Below are 12,188 nucleotides of genomic sequence, written 5' to 3'. Positions count from 1 at the left end.
GAAATTTAAAATATCACAATTTTTACCTTGGTAGAAGATATTTGAGAAATAATTTTATAAAGCAAAAAACAGTTTTTGCTTCTTTGATAATCTATGGTATTGTTGAATATAGTACTATATCTATATACCAAAAACAGTATTTTTGCGGTAATTATTATTTCGGTATATTTTAACAATACCGCACTGTGTTGTTTTTATTCATAGGTGATAAACTAGAGAAGGCATTCGGTATACTTAAGTATATGTAGTATATTAACTCGGTATATTTTAAGAAATTATTTTATATGGCAAAAAACGACGGCTTGTGACGGGTTTTAGTTACTTCTGGTATATTTAGTAATCTATGGTATATTGTTGAATATAGTACTATATATATATATACCAAATACAGTATTTTTGCGGTAATTATTAATTTGGTATATTTTAAGAATACCGCACTGTGTTATTTTTATTCATAAGTGATAAACTAGAAAAGGCATTCGGTATATTTAAGTATTTGTAGTATATTAACTCGGTATATTTTAAGAATAATAGCACGTATCTCACAATTGGCTGTAGCATTCTTGATTGTTTTAATTAGACAATGTATAAAGCAAGTATTTTATATAACTCTGTCACTTTGTGTACTTTAGTGTCTTGTTTTTAAAGTGTTTTCACATTTATCGCATATTTTAAAACATACATTAAACTATCACGCGCTCATCTCTAAGTCTTTTTGCGGCAAGTGCATTAATATTTACACGGCAAATTGTGGTTGACTGAAGCTCTCCTTTACCTATCCACTATCCACCTCTCGTGGTGGTTTTTTGTGAACTGCAACCCAAGCAGCAGAAATGCCAACAACAATCAGGATACCGAATCCTTCTCTACCCATCCACCCACCCAACCATTCAACCCACGCTTCCGCCACCCACTCGAAAAAAGCCACGAAAAACTTAACTGAAAATTCCAGCAGTCGAAAACAGATTTTTCGTTGCAAAATGTTCAAAACGAAACGAAACGCAACGCAACGAAAAGCAGAGCAAAGCTTCAACACACAAATTCTTTAGCGAGTCGTCATTGAAGTCTCTCAACAACAAACTAACTGTATCTATTTTCCATTTAAAGCTGCCACAGCGGCCGCATCGTGATGCACGAGTATCTCAATCCGATCACACAAACAATCTGACAAATACAATGCATTGTGAAAACCACAAAAGTACCAAAAGTGCATATATCGAATTGTTTGAAAATATTTATAAAGACTCTTCACATGTGAAGGAGCAAAAGTAAATGTATGCATTTTTAATATTCAACATGTTATTGAAGCTCAATCGTAACCACGAAGCAAGTGCAATAACAAATTATTCAATAAAGCACAAAATTTGAATTAAAATGGCATCAAAATTGAGAAGTTTAAAGGAATCTGATATTGCTAATTCAACAAACTTCACTGAAGTGTTCAATGGGCGTGGTCAATGAAGGTTTTAACAGGATTAAGATAGAAATGCATATGTAAAAAAGTAATTTAGAAAAGACCTTATTAAGCAAAGATTTAAATTAATATTTTTTACTGAATTATATTATTTTGAAATAAGAATATGTCAGATTGTTACTTTCTTGGAAGTTTACAATTTAATGGATAAATTTAAATAATAAACAAGTAAGAAATTTTCAGGAATCATAACTACTATGGTAATTATTATATACACCTAAATTCGCAGCTGTAGCTTCAAAATTACGCTTGTTATTCGATTTTATTGATTTGCGGGGGCGGAAGTGGGCGTGGCCAAAAATTTGAAACAAACTTGATCTGCGTGCAAACATAACAAATGCTGTCGAAAAAATTATAGCTCTATCTCTTATAGTCTCTGAGATGCAGTGTTTCATACGGACGGACGGACAGAGAGACATGGCTAGATCGTCTCGGCTATAAGGTCGGAGATGCCTCCTTCTACCTGTTACATACATTTCCTTCTTAAAGCCCAAATTTAAACATATTGTAATCAAATTAATGTCAGGAAATCACAAATTTCGGAGATATTATTTAAAATTAGGTAAATTGCATAATATAGGTAGGTTTAATATGTTAAAAGCTTTATTTATAGCCAGTTTACAAATCAAAGATTTGCCTTCATTAAGAATTGATACATATTACAAATTAAAGATTCTTAAATCCTTAGTTCAAATATGTTTTCAAGAAATCGGAATTTTCAGAAAATTATAAAAAGTATAACTATTTTCTAGCCAATTCTATGAATATATTTAATTGACAAATTTTGATCATAGCTAACTAGCAAATTTTATACATTTTCTTGGAAAGCCTGGTGAAAAGCGGTGAACGAAAGATATCATCTGTTGGCATTAGCATAAAATGCAGTTAACGCACCCAAAGCTGGTTAAAGCTTTTAACCCACAAAGCTGAAGCGCGTAGCCTACTTGCGACCCAGCTTACAACGCGAGGCGGGGCAGAGGGAATGAATGAAAAGCTATCAAAAAATCAGAGCAAGATCCTTCTCTTCATCGTGTTTGGCACACAAAAAACAAAGGCAACTTTTATTTGCATATTTTTAGGCGCGCGAGGCGCGAGTGCGCGAAATGGAAACTCGTCGCACAATGTGGCAGTGGCTGTGGCAATGTGGGTGGCATGTGGCATGTGGCAAGGTGCTTAGGGGGCGAGAGAGATGCGCGTGCCTCACAAGCTAAATTTTAATTAAAATTTAAATATGCGGCACGTTGTCGTGCCACGAGGTTGCCGCTGGCTGCCTGACTGCCTCACTGGCAACGTCACTCCGCACTTTCCCGACTAAATGTGGGCCAAAGCGTAAAGCAATTGTTCACCAAAGAGTGAGAGAGAGACGAGGTGCAAAAAGCGTGTGTGAGTGAAAAGAAATTGCGTGTGAGTAAGTGGTCGCCAAGAGGTGGCTTCACTGTACACATTTGGCCAACGGATATTGTCAATTTTGTTAATTTTGTAAACATTTTAATGATGACGTCGCGACGTCCTGGCGAACCGAGAAAGTTGTTTTTTAGTTAGCCCAAATGTAATTTGCATGTAAATCAAATTAGTTCATTTGTCGCTTGCTGCTGCCTCCGCCCGACGCCGCCCCTTTTGCCACAAGTGGCAACTTGCTAAGCACTCTCTGCCCCTCAAGCCGAAACCCCTCGACAGAAATTATGTTCATGATGATGATGATGACGACGATGATGAAGCTGTGGCTCTGCATGTTTGGCTTGCCAATTTGCAAACAACCAACGCACATTTTGCTTACATTTGCGATACTCTGTAAAAATTGAATGTTGAACAAGCCATGTTAACTTAACAGATGTTAAGTTTGTTATTAACATGTACCCATAGTGAACTTCAAAATAATCGATTGTAATCCTCTCTGAATAGGTTTAACATAGCTTAAAGTTTAAGTTTAAGTTAAAGTTTAGTAAATTAACAGTTATCTAACTATAATAAGAACAGAAATGTTAACTTAACATTAGAATGTTAGCAACTGTTTAATTTTATACTGTTATCGCAGCTCTAGAAATGAATGAATGTTTTGAAGAAAATCTCCTAATTTTTACGTCCACGGATTTGAGTTCATTTATTCATTGTGGAAAAGCATCCCAAATTAGTATTGAGGTTTGACACAATTAACAGTTACATTACAGTGTAAAATATACAGCAATGTTAACTTAATATAATAATGTTAGCAGGTTTGCTGCTGCTAGCAATTGATTATCGCAGCTCTAGAAATAAATGAAATTTATCAAAATTTAATGCGTCATAAATTCAGGCCGACTTAATATACCCATTTATGCATGACTGTTTATGGGGTAGATAAAACAGAGCACAGGTGTTTTAAATGTGAAATTAAGTCCTTTGGGAGTGCAACAAATTTGATGAAGTAGGAACCATAGAGAAGAGAGCGGCAGACAGCGAGAGAGAGAAACGGAGACAGCAAACGAATGTGACACAGAAAAAACAAATAGCGACACATTTGTCTGCCTGTCCGTCTGACTGTCGCGTAGTCCTTTTGTCTGACTGTCTGACTGTCTGTTTGCTCAGCTTGGCTCGGATCCATGGACAAGGATATGGGGTTAGTGGATTGCTGGTTGTCCTGGTGAAGCTGCTTCTCGCATTGCATATGTAATGTGCGTCATTATTAAGCACAGCTTAACACCTAACACCAAGGAGCGACAGAGACAGCATAAGGCAGTAGGACAAAGACGGGGAGAGAGAGAGGGGGGAGGGCTGCCCTCCGTGTGTAATTTAATGCCACAGCCTTATGGGACTTACACAGGATGATGACAGTGCGCGCCAGGACAATAAGCAACTCCAGGTTGAAAAGCCGTGTTGCCGTTGTTGTTGCCTGCCACATGTGGCACACTTTAAATATGTATGAGAAAATACAAATATATCTCGATTATTGTGCCTCTTATAAATGCAATAACCCAACACAATAACTACTTAAATACACATTGAACCGTTTAAGCCAATCCTCAAGAGAAATATTACGCATTGATACAGTTGCTTATGATTCTCAGGTTTAAGTTTCGTACCTTTTCAGCTTTTCAGCTTTGTTGCTCATTGATTTCCACTAAACGGAAAACATATTCACTTTTGCGTTGTGAAAAGCTCTAATGGACCCCATAATTCTCAGCTTTAAATGGCTTTTTTTTTGGCACCCACTTGGTGATTTCTAGTCTCTTTAGCTGGCAATTCATTGTCGAAAGTTTTCAGCTATAAAAAGCTTAATTCACCTATCAACCGTATTCTATTCTATCAATCAATCTCTATTAGTATGTTGTTTATTTGTGTACGTAAACATTTCACAGTAGAACTTCTTTACATTGAAATGGAAGCAAGTATATTTTTTTAATTTGTAGTCAATTATTTTCAAATATCTTTAGTGTATAAATATAAAATTTTTTTATTTTGTGTTCGTTTAAATTCTTAAGTTTCGTAATACGAATGTTTATAACTTAAATTTGAAAGATTAAATGAAATATCTTTCTTAAAAATGAGAAATTTGTTACATTCATTTCAATTTGCCTTTTTTCATTTTGAACATATTCAATAAAATTGGAACTTTGAAGATTAATTTTATATTAGTTTAACTAAGCATTTATTTCAATAAAAAAATGTTAATTTGCATATATAAAACCAAATCTCTTTCAAATAAGTTTTTATATTTTTTTTGAAAATCGATTAAAATGATTTGTTTTTTTTTATTTTGAAACAAATTTTAAATTGCTTACAGTATACAGTATTTTTTAAATTTAGAAGACCATATCTTAAAATATTTCTGATTTCGATTTCGAAGAAAGGCTTTTAAACTTAATTGGATTGAGTTTTCTTTTTTAAATGTTGTACTATGTGGTCTTTATTCCCTAGAGTAGATTTTAAAGCCAAAAGTGTTTGGCATTTGAAGGTGTCTTTTTCCAATTATCTATCTATCTCCGTCGCTCTCTTTCAATTTCCTTATCGCTCACTCTGGGACCACTCGAGCTGTCAAAACGCCAACACCAACTGGCACTTATCTGGCACTCGCTGCGCCCCTCTTCTAGCCACCCCTCTCCCTCTCTCCAGTGCCATGTCATCATCGTCATCGTCATCATCGTTGTCGACAGCGACGACGTCGTCATCATTGCCAACATCTCATGTGGCAGGTACATTAATAAGCCGTTGCACACACACTGTGCTTCACTGTACAGTCAGGCTGGCAGCCAGGGAGGCGGCAAACTGTCATCCCTCTTGGCCAACGTAATCCCCAAGTGAATACACCCACTACTATTATAAAGCCAAGCAAGCAGCAAGTCAACCGATGAAAATCCCCACAAACAATCAAAGAAAAGTTGCCAGAATAAACAGGGAAAGAAACTCTGTCAATATGCTCAGAAATAGTGCAGAGTACAGTTGGTCTTGGCAGTAATGTTTCACGTATTTACAGTGGCTATTATACTAAATGCCATTTCGTTGTAATTTAAATTTTACACATTTGCCAGACACAAAATTAAATTACAACGAACATGACACACAAAAGGAATACGATGCGAATGGCAAAGCAAAAAAAACCGAATACAGTAGAAAAAAAAAAACAAAACAAGAAGGAAACTTTTACGAGAGAGAGAAAAGAGCCAAAAAGAATGAAAGAGAAAAACTATTTGTCGACTGCACTTTGTCAGTTTTTGTCAGTTGTTCGGTTAAGTTTAGCGAAAAGTTTGTTACCAATGCCCAATCCAACAACTCCAACCAACACTCTTATCACCTCCCACGCTCTTGGCCCTAAAGCTCTTTTCTCTTTCAATTTTGCTGCTGGTTTTCCCTTTGCTCCTTTTCTTTCTGAGGAAAATTACTGTCATTGTCAAATGCAGTTGTAGCTGTTGTTGTTGTTGTTGTAGCTGCAGTTGCTGTAAAATCTAAAAATGCTTTCAAAGTTCAATCCGAGCCAACGACAAATGCAATTGTACTTTGGCTTCAATGGTAATTGCAGTACTCTGAATTACTCTACAAAATTTGCTGTTAAGTCAAGCTTGTCATCAAGAACCATCGTTTTGCACCATAACAGATGTTGTTAAATTGACTAACTCATTGATTTGAAACAACAAAAATTGCTCTAATTGAAAGCCAGAAACTAAATTTCAATTACTTTCTAAATTGAACCTTTCTTATTGTATCGAAAGCTACAATTATTTGTAAAATAGTGAATTTAATGATAGTGCAAAGTGCTTAACAAGTTGGAAAAGCTTTATGGATAACCCTCTAGTGACCACGTTCACCTTTAGATGATGTATTATAATTTCTTGTTTAATTTGTTTTGCTTTTTAAAAGGAATATCTCAAACACAATTTATTGGGTTAGTACTTTAATCATTACTGTTATTTCGTAAGATTGAAGTTTTCAGACGTCAATTGAATAGCTGAAGAAAAGAATTTGGCATAAAGTGTAGTTCCAAAAGAAATAAAACATTTTAGTGATCTTATAAAGTATCGTTTATAAACAAGAAATTACAGTAGACGATCTATAAGTGATCTTCGTCACTAGAGTGTCAATCATTTGTCTCTATCTAAAAAAATTGTATGTATTTGTTGATTTGTTTGTTCAGTTGACAACAAACAGTAGAAGATAGTTAACTTTAATATATTTAAGTTAAATAAAAAATTTTGATCTTCATTTTAGTCTTTTCTTTGCACACAAAAAAGCCACAACAAAAATTTTAAGATGTGATGAGTAAAAATAAAAAAGTGTGACCAAATCATTCAATGTGTTGATTTAGGAAAGTCAAGTTTTATCAACGCAGATATCGGAATATCGATATCGACATCGATAACATAAGAGTTATCTGACAATTTGAGTCGATGAAACTCCCTTCTTTTAGTTATTATATTATTTTTGTGTAATAATTAAGCGCGTAAATAAATAATATCTGACACTAATAACTTATATATCTACTTTTGAGCTCACCCTACGCATCCCTGTTGTAGGGTATATCAGTGCCAGATGACTTGGAAAACGTACAACTCTCGGGCACAGGCCAATAATCAATTATGCAAAAATCAACAAAGAAATGCGGAACTCGCTAGTCACAGCAATAAAACAAAATCAAATGCAATGAGCATAAGAAATAAAACAACGAGAGATAGAAGACAAAGAGAGACTCAACGATAGGCGGGTAGATAAAGAGAGAGAGAGAGAGAGAGAGAGAGAGAGTACCTATCGAAAGAGAGGCTGCATAATTTTGCACGGCACATTGACTGATTATGTGCGCTTCACTGCTCTTCGATGATTTATGCACACCGAGAGAAGCAGGAGTGGAAGTTGATTGAGAGGGGAAAAAGGAGAGGAAGAGCTGAAGGTGGAATCTCAGCAAAAGGCAGATAAAATAAAATTACAGTGACAAATTAATGAAAATGAGCAGAGACGCGCCATCCAGGAAATTATGAAAATGGTCAAGCAAAAAAGGAAAAACGTGAAAAATAAAGAAAATACAGTAAAGACTGCAGCAACTCTAGGGGGTTTTATCTCATAACTAATATGCTTAACATGACGTGCAAATAATAGTTTCAAGTGTCGAAATTAACCTTATCTAATGACTAACTACAGACAAGCTTATCAGCTGCGGGAAATGCGAAGTGAGTCGTAAGAAACCAATTTATATGTTTATTGTCTTGCAATTTTCAAGTGCTTCTAAAGCGAACTAAAATCTATGTCAGTATTTTCATAATATTATCTGTATTTTAATGGTTTTTAAGCCCTTATTATAACTTATTACCTACATACACTAAATGTAGATAACGTTAATAATTTTATATGACAAAAAATGGTTTCTGCGGTGGCTTTCATTGACAATCTAGTATGTTTTTAGCTCCATGGTATATTTTCAATGTTATAGTATATCGAGATATACCAAGTATGGCTTTTGGTATATTAATTTATTTATTTCTAGAATAATACCGCACTGTCTTTTTTTTTTTTTAATAGGTTGCACATGCAAGTGTAACTTCTTACTTGTAGTTTATATTTCAGTATTTTCGTAATTCATTATCAGTATTTTTGTATTAATTTGAATGCGTTTTCTTTATTTGCTTTCGTAAATCTTCCAGTCAGAAATTTCGTAATAATATTATCAATATTATTTGTGTATCTTGAGTAAAGCAATTATAGTTTTACTCGTCTCTATGTTGAGTAGAAAAAATAATTTTCTTTTTTAGTAAGTTGTGATTTAATTTCAGTTATGTAATGGAAACCTCTGATATTTTATATAATATCAAAACTCCCTTTCTGTGTCTCCAAAATAAATTTGTTTAAATTTATTACCTCTTTCTTTGAAAAATTCACATATTTTCTCTTTGCATTTCCTATATGTAACATATACTATCAAAATATATGCATGGTCTCTTGCAGTATTATTCATCTCACGCACTCACACACAACTAAGATACTACAGTGAAGCCACCTATTTGTCAACAAAGTGCAAAATTTTCATCCTCGAAAAATATACATCTATTAATAATGCCATAAAACATAAAGAAACTCGTTTGTTCAAACCAGTTAGCATCTAAATTTCAAAAAAAGCTTTCACAAGTTTCCTCGCATCTCGGGCCGTATATCATTCATGCTACATGCGTCTGCTCACTCTTCTTGCCACAAGGCGGCATCAACACTGTGACCCACACACATACACACACATATATAGGTGAGTGTGTTTGCTTGCGTGTTGAGGGCAACCCTAAAATGCCCTCAACTGTAAATGCTCAGAATTTTCGTGATTGTTGTTGTTCGTTTCGTTTCGTTTCTTAGCCCTATACTATGGAGTACAACCCGGTAATCGGGGAGACCTTTTCGTGCCCAGAAAGCATTGTGTAATTTAATTGCCGGCGCATTTGAGAAGCGGGTTCGCTTTCGACTTGGCTTGGGTTGGGTTACCATCGAGTCCTTACGAGTCCTTGCGGCGCAAATTTATGCAGAAAAATATTTTAAATGAATAATAAGCAAAAGCAGAATTTGAAATCATTTAGAGGACGACCTTTTTTTCGTCGACACAAACTTTGTTAATGTTTGTTAATTAATTGCAATAAGTTACAGGTGCAGCCCCCTTCGCCACCCCCTTCGGATACCCTCCTGTAACCTCGGCTAATCGGTGTGGACGTGAGGCCTCCCAGCGTTTTCGCCTGTTTACATCGAAATGACAGTCAGCAAGGGGTCAGAGGTCAAAAGAGAAGATTATCATTGGACTGAGGCAAAAGTTTTCAATGCCACTCGAGTTTAGTTTGCAGAGCGAATCGCTTCACACACTGAGTCCCCGCCAAAGTGGGGCAAAACAGCAAAAATGAAAAATTGAAAAAGAAATAAATAAAAATAAGTGCTAAGAACTGTTATCTGAACGCACAAGATACCCTACACTTGAGGCACGCAACTACGTTCTGCACTAAATGACATTCTTAAAAGCTTAATCACTGCATTAAAAGTTCTTAGTAATAGTTAAGTTTGCGTGATATCGAGTTTAATTATTGCAATGAAACAAAAAAAAAGCAACCGAATGTAATAAAAATAAATTGAACTCGTCTATGACTAAATAATTGACAATGTCTGCAGGGTAACAAGAAAATCGAAATGCAGTCTAAGGTTATAAATATGCATGGAATATATAGAACGAATCTGTAATCAGTATGAAGTTCAGTTGCGCTCAGCTACAGACACAAATTTGATTATATTTTCCAAATGGTTTCTCTTCTTTCTTCTCTTCTAACTGCTGTTGCTGTTGCTATTGCAGTTGTTGTTCTTGGTCTTTTTCGCTTCAACATTTGAGGCCAACAACGGCAAAACATGCCACGGACTTTCTGCTTTCTATACCAACACACGAAACGAAGGCATTGACGATGACGATGACTATGACGATGGCGTCTAGTCAAGTCTCTTTTTTTCTGTTTATACCCGCTACCCATAGGGTAGAAGGGTATTATAATTTGTGCCAGCAGGAAATGTATGTAACAGGTAGAAGGAGGCATCTCCGACCCTATATAGTATATATATTCTTGATCAGCGTCAACAGCCGAGACGATCTAGCCATGTCTGTCTGTCCGTCTGTCCGTATGAACACCTAGATCTCAGAGACTGTAAGAGATAGAGCTATAATCTTTTTTCGACAGCATTTGTTATGTATGCACGCAGATCAAGTTTGTTTCAATTTTTGCCACGCCCATTTCCGCCCCCGCAAATCAACAAAAATCGAATAACAAGCTTAATTTTAAAGCTAGAGTAGCGAATTTTGGTATATACAATAATAACTATAGCAGTTTTGAAAATTTACCGTTAAACCAAATATACCATTTGGTATATTTTTAGTATTTTTCGTATAATTTGAAATTAATACCGCAATATTTTGCTTTTATTCAAAATGGTTAGCGGGTATCTCACAGTCGAGCACTCTCGACTGTAGCTTTCTTACTTGTTTTTTTTTTCTGTTTCTATTTCTGTTTTTGGTTTTGTGTTTTTACAACAGCAGTTTGGCGGCAGTTTGCCTGCCCCATCATCTGCCACTCCTCGTTAGGTCTACTGCCATTTGCCAAGCGGAAAAACCACTTTAACCGTCGAGTGTTGCGTCTATTTGTAGTGCTCTGCTCTGCTCTGTTGTGTTGTGTTGTGCTGTGCAATTGTAAAATTGACCGATTGCAGTTTGGGGGCACACAGCACAGACATTAATAGGATTGCAGATTGTAACGGCAAACTGAAATCAAGTTAACTTGCCCGTATCGCAAAAGCCCATAAAGCTAAAGCTCTGCGAATTCTACACAAATGACCAATAAAAAATCGACTTCAATTTATGACGTCGCCCAAATGATTGAATACTGAAGTTGCCTCTCTTCACTTCTCGGTGTTATCATCATGCAAACATTCATATATAATCCACTTAATAACGACACTTAATAAGCCAGAGATATGTGTTCTATTTAAATGAGGTTAAAGCTTGGAATTTTGAGCAACTTTATAATTGATGGATCGAGCTATAGATACTCGGTTCGCATTTGCTTTTATTTGCATTAATATCAAGACAACTTGCTTTATTTAGTTGTGTTTTTAAATGATTTTGCGGTTTTATAAATAGTTGTCAGCACTAAGTTTTAAAAGCACTTTAATATTAATGAACTTTTCAAGCCAAATTATACAAATATAATTAAAATCCACATATTGTTTGTTACATTTTTTTTCAAATGCACTTTAATTATCTTTAATATATTTAACGAGGTGCCTCAAGTTTAGGTTAATATTAATAAACTTTTCAAGGAATGAATTATTCATATTTTAGAAATATACAATAAAATACATATTGTACAAAGTAAAATAACATTGATATGCACTTTAGTTATTTTTAATATTTTTCTGTGATGAATTTTCAGCTTGTGGTTATTAATATATTATGGTTATTATTATTATTAATATATTTCCAAGAAAATTATTTAAAACAAAATATGCGATCACTTACATATTATACAAATTCAAATACAACATATTGCTTGTTAGATTGGAAGTTTTTATAAAGCTATGGTCTTAAGTCTTTGTGAAAACTTTCAACAGCTTCAAAAGCTCGTCAAACTCTTAATAACTTAATGAAAATTCCAGAACACAGTTGTATAATATTAATTGACTACATAAATAAAGAAATGTGCTGAATATTAGTCATAAAAACTTGAATCAACTTTTGGATTAACGCATA

This window comes from Drosophila nasuta, chromosome 3 (genome assembly GCF_023558535.2).
Source record: "Drosophila nasuta strain 15112-1781.00 chromosome 3, ASM2355853v1, whole genome shotgun sequence".
In the NCBI taxonomy this organism is placed as follows: domain Eukaryota; kingdom Metazoa; phylum Arthropoda; class Insecta; order Diptera; family Drosophilidae; genus Drosophila; species Drosophila nasuta.
Note: the sequence above shows the minus strand (reverse complement) of the source record.